The sequence below is a fragment of the Schistocerca serialis genome, chromosome 1 (genome assembly GCF_023864345.2).
Source record: "Schistocerca serialis cubense isolate TAMUIC-IGC-003099 chromosome 1, iqSchSeri2.2, whole genome shotgun sequence".
NCBI lineage: Eukaryota > Metazoa > Arthropoda > Insecta > Orthoptera > Acrididae > Schistocerca > Schistocerca serialis.
Window position 1 is genome coordinate 1,134,253,560 of NC_064638.1, and position 22,077 is coordinate 1,134,275,636.

General features: G+C 45.0%; 1 protein-coding gene and 1 pseudogene across 4 annotated transcripts in view; both read left to right on the top strand.

Moving 5' to 3' along the window:
• Positions 1-22,077, top strand: part of LOC126417220 (PH and SEC7 domain-containing protein-like) — an 826,610-nt gene that overhangs the window by 136,327 nt on the left and 668,206 nt on the right. The gene's annotated exons all lie outside the window — the stretch shown is intronic.
• LOC126428507 (5S ribosomal RNA) lies at positions 12,676-12,793 on the top strand (annotated as a pseudogene).

Consider the following 22,077-nt stretch of genomic DNA (forward strand, 5'->3'; position numbering starts at 1 on the left):
CTTTTCCATTCCACTCTCGAACAGCGAGCGGTAAAAACAAACACTTAAATCTTTCCGTGCGAACTCTTAATTCTCTTGTTTTTATGATGATTCTTTCTCCCTATGTATGTGGGCGCCAACAAAATATTTTCACACTCTGTGAAGTTGATGAATGAAATTTCGTGATAAGGTATATTATATACGTGGCAGTCTCTCTCATATTTCGCGACAATGCAAAACGAGCTGCCCGTCCTGAACTTTTTCGATGTCCCCCATTACTCGTGTCTGATGCGGATCCCACATCGCACAGCAATACTCCAGAAGACGGTGGACAAGCGTGGTGTAAGAAGTCTCCTCAGTACATCAGTTAAATTTTCTATTTTTTCTGTAGCCGGCCGCGGTGGCCCAGAGGTTGTAGGCGCTTCAGTCCGGAACCGCGCGCCTGCTACTGTCGCAGATTCGAATCCTGCCTCGAGCGTGGGTGTGTGTGATGTCCTTACGTTAGTTAAGTTTAAGTAGTTTCTAAGTCTAGGTGACTGATGACCTCAGATGACCCATAGTGCTTAGAGCCATTTGACCTATTTTTTTCTATGTGTTCTGCCAATAAATTGCAGCCCTTGCTTTGCTTTCCCTACAGAATGATCTATGTAATCGTTCCAATTTAAGTTATTCGTAATTGTAATCTCAGGTAGATCACGTCAAACAAATTGGGACAGCCCATTGACACAATGGGGTCTAGTGCGGTAATTCGTTTTCAGCAGCATCGGAAATGCTAAGCTATATCAAATTAATGTAGACGGCTAAAGAAGTTTTGTAGATTGACTTGCACAGATGCAAGATTCTACTGTTGCCGAAAACGAAAAACCGCAAGATACACCACCATATCAGTGGGCTGCTCCATTTTGTTTTACGTCACCTAGCGGAGTGATACGGTACTGCGTCGCGCATATTCAGTGTGAATCTCGACTGCAGACATGTACTTATAAACAAATAATTAGTTTTACATTTTTATTTTTTCGTGGTAATTTGAATTTTCTTTGTGCTGAAGGAGTTGTGTGAGGTTTCATGCCTGGTTAATCCATCGCTTTACCGTGGTGGCTTCGTACAACGGCTGCTGGTCCCGGTTGTAGCCGGTAGCCTAACTGTTGTTATTCCTCTCTGTTACGGTATGTACTTTCTTTCTCTACGCGGCTTGCTTAGTTTATGCAGAACTAGTAGCGGAAGTGCGCAGAAATTTGATGTACCTGTTAAAAATATGCGAATTCGGTATCGTACGTTAAGGGGGACGTCGTCAACGTTTTACTGTATCTACATTGGTTCACAAATTGCGTTCTCCGTGAAAAAATTTACCAGTATAACTTCCGGTTGGTCACGTAATCCCTCCAAAATTGATATTGGAACTAAGAGATTGGCTGCCGGATTTTTAGCTCCCATAGTCGATTTTAGTTCAATTTACACGTGCGAGTCAAGGTTGGGCTCTCAGTTGGCGATTTCCTTCTTAAAATACTTGTTAACGTGACGAAGTAATTTTGTATAGCAGTGAAGAAAGAGTAGTACTATTGGACTCACCAGGAAATTTTTAAGTTCCCTTTTCGAAACGAAGAGCTGCGTATTTTGACTTGGAAAGATGGAAAGAGATGTATAAATTTTGGTGTAATTTTTGAATTAGCAAAATCGAACTGATAGAGAACAACCCTGCATTCACTACGGCTGGCTAGTTTCTAAATTGCTATATCTCCAATCCTTATAACTGGCGATGTCTCGCGTACACAACAGTTGTAGGTGACAAAACATTCTTAAATTCTTCGTAACTTTCATAGCCATTCATGCTGTACAATTATAATGTACCACCAGTGATCCTATCGCACTTTTTTCCGCAATGTACGTCAACTACTTATTGAATAATTTCCTCCTCCTGCTTCTCACTGATATCCGCAAGGAATTCATACTACAGTGCTCAGAGCCGTTTGAACCATTTGAAGTGCCCACCGACAACACAGCTGCCTTCCGTACTCAACTGACAATCGCCTGGTTATTTTGATCCACGTGTTGTTGCGTAATTGAGGGAAGAAAGAAAATCCGTAATATATTTTTACCTTGTAGTAGATTCGACACACTCCAGTGACATTTATGCTTTAGTTACAGCTGCTTACGTGAAGGGGTATAGGTCCAGTCACAGTTGACGTCACGGAACGTGAAAACGTTCGCACTGCACAGTTCTTAAGATAGCAGCATTTACACAAAAAGCTAATGGAAAAAAAAATCCGTCGAGGATTCTCGGGAAATATTTTCGTTAATGTCGTCTGTTAACATCGGGAGTTACCTATGCTCACAGCGCCTCTCATGTTATAGTGGTGCATTTTATGTTCTTGTGTCTTCTTAATCATAATTTTATAATTGATGGTGCTTTTGTGATATGTTTGGAAGGTTGCATGAGGATATAACCTTTTCGCTTCTAGTATTCTCTCGCAAAAGAGACGCAATATCTGAAACAATTTTTTTTTAATACCTGGACATGGCAAAAGCTTATTCTCTCCATAAATTTCAATACACTTTATAAAAAGATTTTAGTGGCAACTGTTTCAACGTTGGAAAAATAAGTTATTTGGTGCTAGTCGGGACTTTGACGCTTAGCTCAAGACGTGTAGTCACACAGGCCACGCGAAAATGTTCGAAGTCTGCAGGAACGTGTAACTTTCAATGTTTCTAAGCTTGATGAAATCGTTAGTCGATGGATGATGAAAGATGTCTCTGATATAGATCGAGAAATAGACGAAAAGGATAACGATTTTACGCCAGTCAATGATCACAGTTCTGCTAGGGAATGATCATCCAGAGGAAGAGCTTCATAACTTACTGTGACGGGGACATTTCTGTTTCTCCGATACCATACTTACAGTAGTAGTTAAAATAAAATGCGCTCAGTTAAAATGCAGTGTGTTCTGAGTGGTGATTGGCCGTGCGGTTCTAGGCGCTACAGTCTGGAGCCGAGCGACCGTTCCGGTCGCAGTTTCGAATCTTGCCTCGGACATGGATGTGTGTGATGTCCTTAGGTTAGTTAGGTTTCATTAGTTCTAAGCTCTAGGCGACTGATAACCTCAGAAGTTAAGTCGCATAGTGCTCAGAGCCATTTGAACCATTTGAACTAAAAAACCAGGTTTGATGAAATTGTTTGATAAACAGTAAAATACTGCCGGCTTTATTTAGTGCAGCAGAATCAGCGAGGAATATTTAAACAACGCTTAAATAATTGTAAAAATAAATGCGTAGTATATTAAAAATTTCAAACGCAATGCGCCTTAATTCTCGGTTTGAATATAGGGGAGTCAGAGACCACCACCTCGTAGTATACGTTACAGAAAAATCACGTCGCGAATTACGTGTAAACGCTGACAATATTTCGACATTTAATGAGACGATCGGGCTATCGTAATCTCACATTTCCCGTCGAGCACTGATCTGAGCGACATACTGTCGTGTTGACTTCGCGCTTAGCGTGAACACACCTCTGTTAACGACGACGTTCTATTGTTAACGTCGGGTGGGAATCGAATTTGAAGTGTAGTCTCGATTTAGTTGTTTCGTGTTCGGGACAGCGGACTCGGGAGGGAGACAGTGGACGCCTTTGTTGGCGGCCGGGGGGAGCTAATGTTTGCAGCTGTAGTCGAGCGGCGCTTATTTAGCCGGCAAATGTTTCCCTTATCGCGTCGGCCCGTGGCAGGTGTTTGCTTGTGTTGGCTAGCGACGATCGCCGGCCGGAGCTTTTGAAGCCGCAGCCGCAGCGGGCGCAATCGTCTGGCTGCTGCCGACCCATTTTCTATTTCTCGTGCGCCACGCGGGGATTCGCGACCCACTTGCTGTGTGCGTTTAATTGAGACAGTGGAGAAGGCCAGGCGCGGAGAGTAATGCACTTGTGGGGCTTCCGGCGCGGTAACCCAGTTATTGCTGCGCAATTCGATAAGGCTGCGGGGCGGGATGATGGGATGCCGGAGCAGTGCCGGCGCGTCTGCAGGTGGGGCGCCGGTGCCGCCCGCCCCCGCACAGTCGCAGACGGGCGAAAGAGAATTCATACAGAGACTCTGCTGTGACTGTTAAGAATATCATGTGTGCGTTAAACCCTGAGCTCGGTTTGCAGCGGTACGCCATTCCCCACTTCTGCATGCCTTCCTCTTCATTTCAGTGGATGCCACATCATTCATAAACTGCTTCGGTTTCCTTCTTTCTCAGATTAAAAGCAGTTTTGGCCTGATGGAAGGAGTATGTAGAGGGTCTATACAAGGGCGATGTTCTTAAGGACAATATTATAGAAATGGAAGAGAATGTAGATGAAGATGAAATGGGAGATATGATACTGCGTGAAGACTTTGACAGAGCACTGAAAGACGTAAGTGGAAACAAGGCCACGGGAGTAGACAACATTCCATAAGAACTACTGACGGCCTTGGGAGATACAGTCCTGACAAAACTCTACCATCTGGTGAGCAAGATTTATGAGACAGGCGAAATACCCTCAGACTTCAAGAAGAATGTAATTCCAATCCCAAAGAAAGCAGGTGTTGACAGATGTGAAAATTACCGAACTATCCGTTTCATAAGCCACTGCTGCAAGATACTAACACGAATTCTTTACAGACAAATAGAAAAACTGGTAGAAGCCGACCTCGGGGAAGATCAGTTTGGATTTCGTAGAAATGTTGGAACACGTGAGGCAATACTGACCCTACCATTTATCTTAGAAAATAGATTAAGGAAAGGCAAACCTACGTTTCTAGCATTTGTAGACTTAGAGAAAGCTTTTGACAATGTTGATTGGAATACTCTCTTTCAAATTCTGAAGGTGGCAGGAGTAAAATACAGGAAGCGAAAAGCTATTTACAATTTGTACAGAAACCAGATAGCAGTTATAAGAGTCGAGGGGCATGAAAGAGAAGCAGTGGTTGGGAAGGGAGTGAGACAGGGTTGCAGCCTATCCCCGATGTTATTCAATCTGTATATTGAGCAGGCTGTAAAGGAAACAAAAGAAAAATTTGAAGTAGGAATTAAAATCCATGGAGACACTTAAAGGAGTAAATGAGTATTGCTATTTGGGGAGCAAAATAACTGATGATGGTCGAAGTAGAGAGGATATAAAATGTAGACTGGCAATCACAAGGAAAGCATTTCTGAAGAAGAGAAATTTGTTAACATCGAGTATAGATTTAAGTGTCAGGAAGTCGTTTCTGAAAGTATTTGTATGGAGTGTAGCCGTGTATGGAAGTGAAACATGGACGATAGTTTGGACAAGAATAGAATAGAAGCTTTCGAAATGTGGTGCTACAGAAGAATGCTGAAGATTAGATGGGTAGATCACATAACTAATGAGGAGGTATTGAATAGAATTGGGGAGAAGACGAGTTTGTGGCACAACTTGACAAGAAGAAGGGACCGGTTGGTAGGACATGTTCTGAGGCATCGAGGGATCACAAATTTAGCATTGGAGGGCAGCGTGGAGGGTAAAAATCGTAGAGGGAGACCAAGAGATGAATACACTAAACAGATTGAGAAGGATGTAGGTTGCCGTAGGTACTGGGAGATGAAGAAGCTTGCACAGGATAGAGTAGCATGGAGAGCTGCATCAAACCAGTCTCTGGACTGAAGACCACAACAACAACACACTTACGGTTGCGAGAAACTTGTACTTCCTCAACTAGGAGTGTTGACTGTGGTGGTCCAGTGACACATGGCACTTTATAGACTTTGAGGAGGGCGTCCTTCGATATGTAGAAGAGAACCCGACGATGAGTGCTCGAAACATTGCCCGTGCCACGCTCACCTGTAGAGGGCGCAGGTCAGAGCTCATTCTCCTGGGCCAACAAGATATACAGGTCCCGCAAAGAACTTCTGACGTCTTACTAGCAGGCTTGTCCGCCACAGTTCGCGAACGCTCGGCTCCGTGCAGGATCCACGGGAAATCATTATTTAATTGAAAAGATACCCACTACAGGTGTCAGTTTTTTCGTGTTCTATCGAGAACTTGTATGCATTTAAACGCGCAGTTAATAATTAGTAAACTCGTCTGAAATAGCTAGCCGGCCGAAGTGGCCGTGCGGTTAAAGGCGCTGCAGTCTGGAACCGCAAGACCGCTACGGTCGCAGGTTCGAATCCTGCCTCGGGCATGGATGTTTGTGATGTCCTTAGGTTAGTTAGGTTTAACTAGTTCTAAGTTCTAGGGGACTAATGACCTCAGCAGTTGAGTCCCATAGTGCTCAGAGCCATTTGAACCATTTTTTTGAAATAGCTACTTGCTCCCCGCCGGAGAGGCTGCTGGCACTCGTAAGACCAGCAGCGTGATTTGCTGTGAGATACGCGGCACGGCCTGTCCTCCTCGTGGGTCTCGTCATTTTCTCCTCTGTGTGCATACCGTGAAGCGGGAGTTTTGATAATGACACCATCTTAAACCTGTTTTATATCAAAACGGTACATTGGTTATACTGGTTGTAACCAATATAACAACTGCTACCTCGACTCCATAATGGATTATATTAAAACGGTACATTCCCGGACGAAGGTTACTTGTCCAAACTTTATCTATTGACTCCCTTCTACAACTTCTAGAAACCTGTACTAGAAATTGTGAAAAAGCGTATATAACGCCATCGGCTGAAGCACGGGAGGTGTTTGCGGACAGCTGGCTGATAGTCTTATCTGTCGGCCGCTTCTGCTCTGTTGTCGCCGCCTGTTGCTAACGCGCTTCGGCTGGGCGCCTGAGACTGTCGACGTGCTGCTTCCCCTTCACTTGCCCTGTGTTCATCTCCTGATGAGGCCTGGAAAGACACAGTCAGCAGTCTTACGGTGATGTGTGAGTAACAGTAAAGCGCGTGGCATAGGTTGAGTTCTCTTATATTGTGTACAAAGTTTCCATCCCAGCCCATTCAGGGAAGTAGCGCAGAAGTAGCAGAGGGAAAGCGTTAACCCTTTAGGTAACGTACTCTTTGAGAATAGTAAGGAATTAAACTCTCAATTTATTGTTTATTTTTAGCTTCACTATGAGATACGGGCGGAGAAAATAATTGTACATGACAGTTAAAGTGTATATCTTTACCTGTGTATTTAGTTCTTACTTGCTGATTAGCCAGCAGCGTGTCTCATCTTATTTTGAATCTCTAGACGGGAACGATACTTAGGGACTGTAGACTATTAGGATATTCTGCGCCCGAAAGTCATTTATCGAACTTGCCGAAGTAGGCTTTCGAGAAACTTGTGGCATCTTAGTACGTGCCAGCCAAGCTTGTGACCGTTGGTACTGCTCTTTTTGTATACCTCGATATTCCATGTTCTTCACCTGCTCCTGTGCTCTTCTAGCCGCCCTCAGTCTGTGGTAGAAGATTCACATTGTACCAGATTTATACTTCTCCTAAATGGTTCAAATAGCTCTAAGCACTATGAGACTTAACATCTGAGGTCGTCAGTCCCCTAGACTTAGAACTACCTAAACATAACTAACCTAAGAACATCGTACACATCCATGCCCGAGGCAGGATTCGAACCTGCGATCATAGCAGCAGCGCGGTTCCAGACTGAAGCGCCTAGAACCGCTCGGTCACAGCGGCCAGCTATACTTCTCCTCCTTCCCCTCGTTATCTGTTTCATTCGTGGATGGTGCGCGGGTAGAAACATTCTCCGCATACCTCTCCACATCCCACAGTTTCTCTAATATTATCATCTTTGTCATTACGCGAAATGTATATTGGAGCAAGAAACATGTTTGTGGACTTCTTTTGCAACGTGGGCACACGTAATTGTGTGATGCACAACATCTTTCTTGCAGCGTGTCTCCCACAGTAGTTCTCAATGTTACCCTCGCGCAAATAAACGAACCTATGACAGACTCTCAGTTCTTCGTTTGACCTTTTCCATCTCTTCCGTTCATTCAACTTCTTAAGGGTCTCAGACTGCGAACAGTATTTAACAGTTTGCCAATAGATATCTCTTCACCCTTCGTTAGGTTTCACCCAGTGAAACTGACTGTCATCCCCACCATTAGCCAACCCGCTCCACCTTACCTCTTTCTGACAGACTATTCCTCGGTATTTGACGGCTACGATTGGTTTCATTATCTGTCTATATCACATTAACTGATAATAAAAGTTGAGGGTCTAGAAGTGGAGGAAGAAATGGAACGAAACTTGACATGGTGAGGAATATTATGAGTGTAATTCAGTGGTTATATGATCGTTGTACGAACAATGAAATAATTGCGCCCCTTCGGGCGTGGATGGATGCGCTGATTTGGTTGTTAAAGATGCGCAGCCAACATATTCTCTGCTGAGGTAAGTTGGCTCTTTATGTCCACGATATTGGTACTGGGACGAAGTTGCCGTCCGCGATGGTCCAGCACAAATTGTCTTGGGGACAGACCGGGTCTTCATGCTGGTCGAGGAGCACCTAAACGTCATGCAAGGAGTTCATATAGGTGCGCTCCGCCTGATGACAAGCCCTGTCCTATTGATAAGATGGAAGGCCACCGGGTGCTGTAGCGCTCCTGCCGCGGATTGCAGGCGATCCCACAACTCACGCCCCGGGACCACTGGAACCGCAGCAGGGCGAAGTAGTCAGCGAGTAGTCCATCAGAGAGCGACGCCGGCGGCTGCGCCAAAATCTAAGTCGTCGCGCACAGCTGCGTGCACGGAGGAAGTCTTGAGTTCCGCTTTCGCGATCCAACCATGCAGCCAGTCAGAGAGATGCATACTCCGTTCACCGTAAGAATAAATCTCATGTAACCATTACACGATGTATTCTTCTGCGGTTTCTGAAACGCCGTTGGACTTCATTTCACGTGGAGCGGAAGTCAGCTGTCACGTGTACAGGCAAGTAAGATAATGAGGATACGTTTTATGGCGTGCGTTACGCATACATCTACATCTACATACATACTCCGCAATCCGCCATACGGTGCGTGGCGGAGGGTACCTCGTACCACAACTAGCATCTTCTCTCCCTGTTCCACTCCCAAACAGAACGAGGGAAAAATGACTGCCTATATGCCTCTGTACGAGCCCTAATCTCTCTTACCATTGTGGTCTTTCCGCGAAATGTCGGTTGGCGGCAGTAAAATTGTACTGCAGTCAGCCTCAAATGCTGGTTCTCTAAATTTCGTCAGTAGCGATTCACGAAAAGAACGCCTCCTTTCCTCTAGAGACTCCCACCCGAGTTCCTGAAACATTTCCGTAACACTCGCGTGATGATCAAACCTACCAGTAACAAATCTAGCCGCCTCTGAATTTCTGCTATGTCCTCCCTCAATCCGACCTGATAGAGATCCCAAACGCTCGAGCAGTACTCAAGAATAGGTCGTACTAGTGTTTTATAAGCGGTCTCCTTTACAGAAAGTCTAACAATGAACCGAAGACGACCATCCGCCTTCCCCACAATTGCCATTACATGCTTGTCACACTTCATATCGCTCTGCAATGTTACGCCCAAATAATTAATCGACGCGACTGTATCAAGCGCTGCACTACTAATTGAGTATTCAAACATTACGGAATTCTTTTTCCTGTTCATCTGCATTAATTTACATTTATCGATATTTAGAGTTAGCTGCCATTCTTTATACCATTCACAAATCGTGTCCAAGTCATCTTGTCTCCTCCTACAGTCACTCAACGACGACACCTTCCCGTACACCACAGCATCATCAGCAAACAGCCGCACATTGCTATCCACCCTATCCATAGATCATATATGTAGAGAGAAAACAACAACAGAGGACAAAGTACTGGGTTCTATTACTTAAGAAGTCTTCGAGCCATCCACATACTTGGGAAACAATCCCACATGCTCGTTTCTTAGTTTGGAATCTGCAATGGGGCACCGAGTCAAACGCTATCCGGAAGTCAAGGAATATGGCATCCGTCTGATACCCTTCATCCATGGTTCGCAAGATATCATGTGAAAAGAGGGCGAGTTGCGCTTCGCAGGAGCGATGCTTTCTAAAGCCGTGCTGATGCATGGACAGCAACTTCTCTGTCTCAAGGAAATTCATTATATTCGAACTGAGAATATGTACCGGCGCATTTAACTTGGACAGCTCTGGCCAGGCAAGTGACCCAACTAACCTGCAGTGATGTAAACAGTTGCAGTAAAGACGTAAAACGAGAAGAGCAGAGAAATAATATAGCTTTGAATGTCATTCAGGAAGTAATATATGGCAAAACTGAGGCGATATGCTTCTTTGGTGACCGGACGGAAAACGTGACATGCTTTCGATCTTAGCTAACATAGTATTTTATTAAAAACAAGGGTGATGAAAATTCCTGACTTTAACAACAGTATTTTTGTGCTTGACCTATGTATGGCGTAAAAGTGCACGGCTGATTTCCCATGTAGTTAAATATTGAAGCCATTGAAGGTATTACAGTCAGTCGTGTAGTAATCTCTGAACTCCTTCCCTATCGGATTCTGAGCAATACTACGTTGATAGAGGCGATCAGCAACAGAATTCCAAGCCACCAAAAAACCCACTTTTCCTCCTCTTCGTTTACGACGTGGTGGTGTGCGTTCGGCAGTGACGTGTCACTTCGTGCATTAGTTCCAGCACGCTTGGCAGCTTAAATGTCTTGTTATTTCTCGCGACAAATACCTTGACTTGGCTCCAGATAAGTTCTGTATGGTTCATATTGCAGTGTTACGGTGACAACTATAAAAATGTCGCATTTGTTCAGTGTGCTCGAAGGCGCGAAAATTGTTTTCCAGGTTTCTACAACGTTTACCACTCTGGCTCGTGTGAAACTATCTGTCCTACAAAGCAATGGCCATATTCAACTATAAGAGTACTTGATTTTTCATTTTTCTCCAAAAAACTTGTGTAATATTCTAACTTTTATAAAACATCGATAATTAAGAATGTATATTTGCGATAAAAAACCAGAATATTGCGTGCGATATGTAATTAGAAACTAGAAGACGTGCAATTGTCTTGAAAAGTAATGGTTAAGTATGCGTTAATTAACATATATTTGATGAGTTTCATATTTAAATGATTTAGGTATTCAAGCAATGATTTAGGTATTCAAACCGCACAAAGAAAAAGTAAGGACCAAAACTTGTTTCGAACCGCCGGCCGACAGCATACATGACTGTCACTTTACAACACTACCGTCTACGCCACATATATAATTCCAATTTCCATCTTTGTAATAAATGTGTTTCTCGAAAAGCATCAGAGCTAGTTTTTCTCTGTAGCGTTTACAGAGACTGTGACTGTACACGATTTTAGAAATAAGAATTACGTAGCTAAAACATGATTAAGAAAAACATTGATGGCTGTTAGTACATCAGAATTTCTTACAGTTTCTTTTACAGTGACATAGTAATAAGATATCTAATACATAAGTTGGACCTACTTACAAGAGCGGAATAACACCAGTATACGAGAGCTACGACTGCTGACCAATCATCGCCTTTGTGTTTGTTTACATCAGGTTTTTTTCTTATGATGAACGAAGTATAATACCTTCCACATCGAGGATCTAAAGCTCGCTCCGGGGCAGCAGAAGGCAGCGACATCGCCTGCCCGGAACAGATGAACACACAGCCGCCGCCCACCGCCGCTCTTCAACCAAGACGTCGCACACCAGGCGGCCGTAACAGCTCGGCGTGTCTTGACTTTGTCATCGTTTCGGTCATTGTAGCTAGGAACATCAATTTTTTCATTACTCCTGCTCAGCACGGACTTGGCGTTCACGACGAGTGTGCTAAACAGTGTCTAGTTTGAACTTCAACTTTTGTTCTACCAGTTATGTGGCCCAGCAAGGGACTTAATTACTTTTTTTCCAGTTATTGACGTTTAGCAAGACTTCGTTCTTTATCTCTTCTCACCACAGTAAATTTGCTGAAGGAGTATTTAATTTCTATGGTTTTAATTGATTTAGTTTTGGAATTCGGCCTTCATAGCTGAGTGCTCAGCGCGGCCGTATGCCACGCAGGGGTTCAAAAATGGCTCTGAGCACTATGGGACTTACCATCTGTGGTCAGCAGTCCCCCTAGAACGTAGAACTACTTAAACCTAACCAACCTAAGGACATCACACACATCCATGCCCGAGGCAGGATTCGAACCTGCGACCGTAGCAGTCGCGCGGTTCCGGACTGAGCGCCTAGAACCGCTAGACCACCGCGGCCGGCGCCACGCAGGGGCCCGGGCCCCGGGCCCGAGTTCGATTCCCAGCCGTGTCGGAGATTTTTGTCCGCTCTGGTGAACAGAGTGTTGTGTTGTCTTCATCTTCATTTCATCCTCTTCGACAAGCAGATCGCTGAAGTGGCGTCAACCCAAAGGACTTTCACCAGGCGACAGGTCTACCCGACGGGAGGTCCTCGTCACACGACATTTAATTTCATTTCATTTTCGTTAGTTTTGGAAGACACTTCCAGAAGCATTTTTGTGTGTTGTTTGTTGAAGCTCATCAGCAGCTGCTGATGAACAAAAGATAGGCCACGGCAGGAGCAAACAATTTCATGTAATAAATGAAGTTAGGATAGGATTTATTTTATCTTACACTGTAAATAATAAACATAACAATGCATAATTTGATGGCAGAAAGCCGGAAACACATAGTGCTACGACTCAGTCACCAACAAAAACATAAGAATTAATAACATTATGCTTCTGGTTAAGCTGTGAACATATAGCAATAAACAGTGTAACATTTATATTTACTACAACGGCCTTGCCGCAGTGGATACACCGGTTCCCGTGAGATCACCGAAGTTAAGCGCTGTCGGGCGTGATCGGTACTTGGATGGGTGACCATCCTGGCCACCATGCGCTGTTGCCATTTTTCGGGGTGCACTCAGCCTCGTGATGCCAATTGAGGAGCTACTCGACCGAATAGTAGCGGCTTCGGTCAAGAATACCATAACGACCGGGAGAGTGGTGTGTTGACTCCACGCCCCTCCTATCCGCGTCCTCCACTGAGGATGACACGGCGGTCGAGAGGTCCCGGTAGGCCACTCGTGGCCTGAAAACGGAGTGCTTTTCTTTATATTTACTACGTAAATAACAAAACCGGCTAATTTCAAATGCAGTGACTCGGAGAATTGAGAATGAAGTTAATTATAACTATGACGGCAGACTGATTTCTGAATAATGCACCTGATTTTTTTTTTTTCTAGTTGGATTGCTCCATTTTCGGATTTCTATGATAAGCATGTGGATAGTGGTTTTATAAGGAGGTCTTATTGAAAAGATTTGTGATTTTCCGTCGCCGTTCCTGCAAGTATTGCAGTCCCAACTTTTCGCGTTGACCAGCAGTGCTGGGAAATGAACACTATTTCTCTATTAAGTATGGAAGTGGAAATAAAGTTCCATGCTTCTTGACAAATCGTAGGGGAACGATGCGGGAGACCCGCACCGCCGTATTAGGCAAGGCCCTAATGAAGGTGGTTTGCCGTTGTCTTCCTCCGATCGTAATGGGGATGAAAAATGATGATGATGAAGACACAAACAACACCCAATCATCTCGGGGCAGGTGAAAATCCCTGACCCCGCTGGGAATCGAACCCGGGACTCCAGGCTCGGGAAGCGAGAATGCTACCGCGAGACCACGAGCTGCGGACCTGTTAAGTATAGTTGGAAAATAAACAGGATATGGTTGGGTTGCCGTGTTATTCGTTCGTGTCGCCGTCGGTCCTTTTTCCCATACCTGTTGCGCAGTGCGTTCCCCCAATTCAGCTACATTCATAATTGAGCACTGAACACGACGTCTTTCAGATAAACCCACAGCCAACACGGATTAAAATCAGGTTACCTGAACGGCCATACTGTAGGGAAATGACGGCTGATAATTTCGGGAACGTCTCTGCAGCAGCGGCTTCACTGGCTGTGCCCTGTACGGAGGGGACGTCTCTCAGCAGGCCGGTGCAGCGTGTCGCGCAGCTCGCAGTGTACTCCCTGGTTTGAACCCAATCTAGAATCTGTGGGACTACCTCGATTGGACCTCTCGCTCCATGGGTCCTCACCCGAGAAACCTAAAGCAGCTGTCAATGGTTGGTGCAAATGGCTCTGAGCACTATGGGACTTAAAATCTATGGTCATCAGTCCTCTAGAACTTAGAACTACTTAAACCTAACTATCCTAAGGACAGCACACAACACCCAGTCATCACGAGGCAGAGAAAATCCCTGTCCCCGACGGGAATCAAACCCGGGAACCCGGGCAGCTGTCAATGGCAGTGGAGTCAGCATAACGGTGGTGCTGACATATTTATATACAAATCGTCTGCTCTCCCGTCATTCAGTAAGACACGAATGAATGCTCCTAATTTAGTATACCCCTCAACTTTTGCCTACACAGTTTTCCTGTATTACACGTTATCTGCAGTTCCGTCGTCTCCTTCAGTTCTTTGATGTCATCTTTTACAAGTGTCCGCGGCTGAACAGCGAACTGAATGCGAGACGGAGTCAATTACGTGAGCGTGTGGAAATACGGTTTCTCAAGGATAATAGTGTAAATATGCCAGTGGAGTGCGAAGTCGAAGCCACTTGAATGTTAGCTTCAATGTATAGAAGAAGAATTGAATTTCGAAAGGATACCAACCAATCGGATAAAATGCTTTTGGGTATTAGGCAGTACCATTACGAAATACTGAAACAATTAAATTGACGTTTCAGCTGCCTTTCCAGCGCTCGTTTTCAGAGGGACAAAACTGTAGTATAGTCGCCTACGCACTTACACATCACACACAGCTCGAAATGGACTGCATAAAAGCAAAGAAATACACCACGCAAAAAGCAGAAGAAATAGAGCGAAACAGCGTGGCACTTTGCAGAAAATAAGATAGGAAAAACATTCCAGGTCTGAATGTACTACGTACACAGTAGAGTGAGGTCTTCAGGGAGATATTCTCGGTGCAGTCGTTGGTAAGCGACTCCAGAAAGTTCTACAAACGTTGTTCTTCTCCACAGTAATACATTTTGAGTCTGTTTCGCCTAGCCGTCGTGAATTCTTAATAATCAGACCGCTTTCTGCTTCTCGCGCAGTAAAGTACCAGCTTCTTCTGCCATGTGTTGCACGTCATTTGAAGTTCCTAGAACCTTTCTCATACAGGATACTAATAAACAGTCACACTTTCAGTCCTTAACGAGGATATTCTCAAAGATTCAGAACATTTCATTAAAATAAAAATACAGATCTTAAATTTACAAAACTGCAGATTCGCTAAATCCACCTCTACAGATCATGAGTGAAATGGTCGCAAAGAATGTGGAATAAGTCACAATTATGAAACATATTTTTATTTAAAAATTTTACTACAAGACGTGTCACAAACAGGTAAATGTATATGCAGTGTCTGTAATACAAGATCCAACTTCAAAATGCTGTAGAAAGAGAATTACTACTGAGAATTGACGTCGAATTTGAACAAATTACTGATCCAGGGGGAAACGTCGTGGAACAAAATAAATTAGCTGAAATTTGACCAATAGACAGCGCTGGAAGCGTCAGAATATGCACTCCAACAGACGCGCGGCAGCAGACGGCTGTAACTCAGCTTGGGTCCAAGACGCCCAATACAAGAATCTCCACCAAGGATTGCACGTTGCTCTTTTACAAGAACGGTGACTGTGCGCCAGTAAGTGTCTGAAGAAAATGATTTTAAAACCCGAAAAGACTTTTTTTTCCCTTGAGAATCCCAACTTCTCTGTCCTTTTCTCTGGAAGGCAGCGCCATCTTCCAGAAGGGCGACTCAGAACTGGGTTGACAATTGCTGAACGTCTCCAGTGTCTCTCTTTGGAACTGCAACCTCCTCCACTGTCACCCCTCTGGTCAGGGAGACATCGCATCTACCCACATGGCTTGTGTCCCGACATCGGATTTGCCTCAGTCCCCTTTTGTCCAAAGGCCGTTGCGGCATCCCTGAATATGGAAGTTAGTAGGAATATAAAAAAAGGGAGGAAGGTTTATCTGTTTAGCAAGAGTAATAGAAGGCAGATTTCAGACTACCTAACAGATCAAAACGAAAATTTCTGTTCCGACACTGACAATGTTGAGTGTTTATGGAAAAAGTTCAAGGCAATCGTAAAATGCGTTTTAGACAGGTACGTGCCGAGTAAAACTGTGAGGGACGGGAAAAACTCACCGTGGTACAACAACAAAGTTAGGAAACTACTGCGAAAGCAAAGAGAGCTTCACTCTAAGTTTAAACGCAGCCAAAACCTCTCAGACAAACAGAAGCTAAACGATGTCAAAGTTGGCGTAAGGAGGGCTATGCGTGAAGCGTTCAGTGAATTCGAAAGTAAAATTCTATGTACCGACTTGACAGAAAATCCTAGGAAGTTCTGGTCTTACGTTAAATCAGTAAGTGGCTCGAAACAGCATATCCAGACACTCCGGGGTGATGATGGCATTGAAACAGAGGATGACACGCGTAAAGCTGAAATACTAAACACCTTTTTCCAAAGCTGTTTCACAGAGGAAGACCGCACTGCAATTGCTTCTCTAAATCCTCGCACAAACGAGAAAATGGCTGACATCGAAATAAGTGTCCAAGGAATAGAAAAGCAACTGGAATCACTCAACAGAGGAAAGTCCACTGGACCTGACAGGATACCAATTCGATTCTACACAGAGTACGTGAAAGAACTTGCCCCCCTTCTAACGGCCGTGTACCCCAAGTCTCTAGAGGAACGGAAGGTTCCAAATGATTGGAAAAGAGCACAGGTAGTCCCAGTCTTCAAGAAGGGTCGTCGAGCAGATGCGCAAAACTAGAGACCTATATCTCTGACGTCGATCTGTTGTAGAATTTTAGAACATGTTTTTTGCTCGAGTATCATGTCGTTTTTGGAAACCCAGAATCTGTTATGTAGGAATCAACATGGATTCCGGAAACAGCGATCGTGTGAGACCCAACTCGCTTCATTTGTTCATGAGACACAGAAAATATTAGATACAGGCTCCCAGGTAGATGCTATTTTTCTTGACTTCCGGAAGGCGTTCGATACAGTTCCGCACTGTCGCCTGATAAACAAAGTAAGAGCCTACGGAATATCAGACCAGCTGTGTGGCTGGATTGAAGAGTTTTTAGCAAACAGAACACAGCATTTTGTTATCAATGGAGAGACGTCTACAGACGTTAAAGTAACCTCTGGCGTGACACAGGGGAGTGTTATGGGACCATTGCTTTTCACAATATATACAAATGACCTAGTAGATAGTGTCGGAAGTTCCATGCGGCTTTTCGCGGATGATGCTGTAGTATACAGAGAAGTTACAGCATTAGAAAATTGTAGCGAAATGCAGGAAGATTTGCAGCGGATAGGCACTTGGTGCAGGGAGTGGCAACTGACCCTTAACATAGACAAATGTAATGTATTGCGAATACATAGAAAGAAGGATCCTTTATTGTATGATTATGTGATAGCGGAACAAACACTGGTAGCAGTTACTTCTGTAAAATATCTGGAAGTATGCGTGCGGAACGATTTGAAGTGGAATGATCATATAGAATTAATTGTTGGTAAGGCGGGTACCAGGTTGAGATTCATTGGGAGAGTCCTTAGAAAATGTAGTCCATCAACAAAGGAGGTGGCGTACAAAACACTCGTTCGACCTATACTTGAGTATTGCTCATCAGTGTGGGATCCGTACCAGATCGGGTTGACGGAGGAGATAGAGAAGATCCAAAGAAGAGCGGCGCGTTTCGTCACAGGATTATTTGGTAACCGTGATAGCGTTACGGAGATGTTTAACAAACTCAAGTGGCAGACTCTGCAAGAGAGGTGCTCTGCATCGCGGTGTAGCTTGCTCGCCAGGTTTCGAGAGGGTGCGTTTCTGGATGAGGTATCGAATATATTGCTTCCCCCTACTTATACCTCCCGAGGAGATCACGAATGTAAAATTAGAGAGATTAGAGCGCGCACGGATGCTTTCAGACAGTCGTTCTTCGCGCGAACCATACGCGACTGGAACAGGAAAGGAAGGTAATGACAGTGGCACGTAAAGTGCCTCCGCCACACACCGTTGGGTGGCTTGCGGAGTATAAATGTAGATGTAGATTTCGTTGACCCCACAATTTTTCGCTGCCTGTTCTTGGCTGCTATTGAAGTATCCGGGTTCGGAAGCTGTATTCACCAATGGCTCGTCAATTGACGGACAAACAGGTTTTGCATACACACATGCACTGTGTAGTGAACGCTACTGTATGCCCAGTGGCTGCAATGTCTTCACAGTTGACTTGATGTCCATTAGATTAGCCCTTGGCCATGTTCGTTCTTAAACTGGCAAGAGTATCCTACTCTATAGTGTCTGCCTTAGCAGTGTTCAGGCTATCGACCAGTGCTACTCTCCTCTCATTCTGGTTACGACTGTCCAGGGTCTTGTCGCAGACCTCCATCAAGCTGGACGGCCAGTTGTTTTCGTTTGGACACACGGCCATTTTGGGATTCCGGTAAATGAACGAGCTAACTCGTTGGCCAAGCTGGCCATCAGGACAACGAGTCTGGAAATGGGGGTCCCACAAGCGGACCTTCGATCGTTTATAGTCATCGATTGCTGGAAGTCTGAAACTCGGAATTATCGACCCTGAACTCCCCAGATAAACTGGTGAGAATTACGGAGACCGTAACCATGTGGCAGTGCTGCTCGCTGGGAATCCATCGTCCTCCGTAGACTAGACCTTGGCCACACTTGGCTGACCCATGGCAACAATCTCAGACGTGAGGATCCCGCTCACTGCCGATGCAGAGCCCGTCTGACGGTGGACAACTTACTCATAGACTGCCCTAATTTGGTTGTTTCGAGATGGCATCTTAATCTTCCCTTTGGTGCTAGCAGACGACGCCAACTCGACTGACATGGTGTTACGTTTTACCCGTGAAGGTGGTTGCTATTCATCCGTGTAAGGCAAGGGTTTTTGGCACCATTGACTGCCTGTGCGGTTGGTGGTGCGCCAGTCTCCGCCCCCCCCCCCCCCCCCCACCTTTTTAATTCGCTTCTCTTTATTCTTTTCTCTTTATTCTTTTTCGTTTCTTGGTTTTAATGCCTCGTCTTGACTGATCTTTTAACGACTTGTCTGTTCTATCGTTCTTCTGGGTTTTTTCTATGTTTTTTACTTAGTTCCTCTTAGACTTTCCAGTATTTGCCTTTCATAGACCCGACCCTTTCACTCCAAACAAAAAAACGAAATCAAGTCCACGATCGTTATGAAGATTTGCTTTACAGGGCGGAGAAAAATAGTCACGAAATTTTAACCCTGGATAGCTGATGCCAGTAGGAACCAAAGTTACTAATGATGTTCAAATGGCTCTGAGCACTATGGGACTTAACTGCTGAGGTCATCAGTCCCCTAGAACTTAGAACTACTTAAACCTAACTAACCTAAGGACATCACAAACATCCATGCCCGAGGCAGGATTCGAACCTGCGACCGTAGCGGTCGCGCGGTTCCAAACTGTAGCGCCTAGAACCGCTCGACCACTCCGGCCGGCTTCTAATGATGTGTAGGTCGACAACGCACCATTTTTAAACTACAGAAACTTAGCGCCACGCGTTCCGATTTGCTGTCGGATTACCCTGTTCCTGAATGCTCTGGACAACGCATGACCGCGAATGCTTTGACTGCCGGAGATCGCGATGTATCAAAGGCGGGCCCGCACGCTCAGTGGCAGCGCGCCAGCCTTCCTCTCAGGGAGCCTGGGGGCGAATCCGCCGGGATAGTAATCTCCTTGTTCTTCAAACGATTACTGTGCCGCCATGCTTACTGTGTGACTAAATTTCAACGAAGCGAAGCTTACGTGTCAATGCCTCTGACGTGAGGTGGAGACAAACAGCAAGACCTTTTCGGTACGTGTGCGTATCACGTTGGGGCAGTGACGGGGCGAAGGACGTTTGTATGTGTGAACCGACAACCATAGCGCTGCCCTCAACCGACGAACAGCAACAGGGCAATCCCACAGTCAAACGGAGCGCCTGGTTCCGTTTCCGTAGTTTAAAAATGATGTTGTCGACCTACACAACATTAGTAATTTTGGTTCCTACTGGCATCAGCTATCCAGGGTTAAAATTTTGTGACGCATTTTTTTCTCCACCCTATAAATATAATGTGGGGGATATCAAGATCGTTCATTGGAGGTATATGCGATCATTGTGGCGTGGCAATAGTTTCCTCATTGGAATTCGAATTCAGTTTACGATATTTTATTAGCTCACCAGACAAAATATTTGTCACACGTTTAAAGCAGGTCATAAGCCGCTTTAGAGCGCTCCAAATGGTGCACAACTGACCATCCGCCGCTGGTGTAAGCAATGGCAGTGAAGTGAAGCCTATATTTATGTGCCATTGGGTTATATGCAATCAGAGCAGTAAGGTGAATGGACATGAAGACTTGACGGAATGGCAGAAATCTGCTGTCGCGGTGATCATAACGACACCGTGATTACTGCCGTCAGTGAACACAGATCCACCTAACCAGTTTCCGAGCAAACATTGGGAAGTATGATGCATTTGGTTTCTTTCGCCTCGCAAAAGAACATTGCTCACAGCTCCACACAAAGCTGCACGTCTACGGCGGGCCATGCAACACGGAAACTGGGCAGTAGCTGCCTTGAGGCGTGTAATGTGCGACTTTGCCCCTTCTGAAATGGTAGAGGGCGTCGAGTACACCAGTGGCCCAGTGAGACGTTTAACTCGCAGTGTGCGGAAGTTGTAGTGGAGGCCGGAGGGGTCTATGCGATATTTTGCGAGTGTTTTTTGTTCCACGATTTGGGCACTCACATTCAGCGTACCGTTCGCATGAATCAGGATTTTTGTTTCAGTAATCTCGCTGACCAACGGCTGCCCTTTCTTCTACATTTTCACGATAGGTATGCTGTAGACCGCCTGTCATCCAAGGTGACAACAGCCATAAGAGTTTCACTCATCCCTGTCTGCTTTCACGAACAGTCAGGCGCCCTATAGCATCTCGACGGACCCTTTAAATCATCCGATCATAATCCCATAGAAAAAGTCTGGGATTATCTGAAAAAGCGGGTGAGACTTACCGAGCACATCTCCGCAATATGTTAACTCTACCGGATGTGGCCATCAGTGTGCGGCGTCAGCTGGATATGGCATAGCTAAAGAACTCGCTGTTGTCGAATTGAGACCATTATCAAGGCTGGAGGCGTTGTTGCGTCGTGGTATTAGCGTTACGTCTGTTGGGGGTGACAAACGTTTTGTCTAGTGTGCGTACTAAAGTGTACGTTGATGTTCTATTTAATGTTTTACGTCAGTCTTACTTCATTTCATTGTTGTTGCTTTCGGCTATGAGCCGACCTGCTTTCTCACGGCGTGGTACGACATGTGGCCGAACCCGCTCGCTCGAGACGACTCGAAAAACCTGTTGGCTACCTGGCATAGCTCAAGGTGAAGTGTCTTGGTTACATATTATTTACGTGAATGTTGTTTAATTTAAACAACAACATTAGAGCTGTCATTTTTTGTGAAAATCGTTAAATAGTAAAAGAAAGTAGAGCTGGCATGGCGAAGGCTAGCTACGGTTTTATCAAAGGTGGTAAGCGTAGGCATTCCTTCCTGTCCGTTATCTTAACTTTTGCAGCCAGTTAAAGGGGTGCAGCCTGGCATTTTTTCCAAGAATACGATCCATTTTCTGGAGTTAAGGAAGACACGACTCAAACGCCAGACGTACCAAGGCCGAGTTCACTTTCAGCCGACCATGTAAGGGCGGGCATGTTTATTAATGTTGGTAGTGTGGTTCGGCTTCTTGCTTTGCCATACAGTAAAGGTCCACAATTATATATCTCACCTGTTAACAAGTTTGTAAGCAGTAAATGTAATCTTCTTCTACACGAGTGTAATTTACACTCCTGGAAATTGAAATAAGAACACCGTGAATTCATTGTCCCAGGAAGGGGAAACTTTATTGACACATTCCTGGGGTCAGATACATCACATGATCACACTGACAGAACCACAGGCACATAGACACAGGCAACAGAGCATGCAAAATGTCGGCACTAGTACAGTGTATATCCACCTTTCGCAGCAATGCAGGCTGCTATTCTCCCATGGAGACGATCGTAGAGATGCTGGATGTAGTCCTGTGGAACGGCTTGCCATGCCAT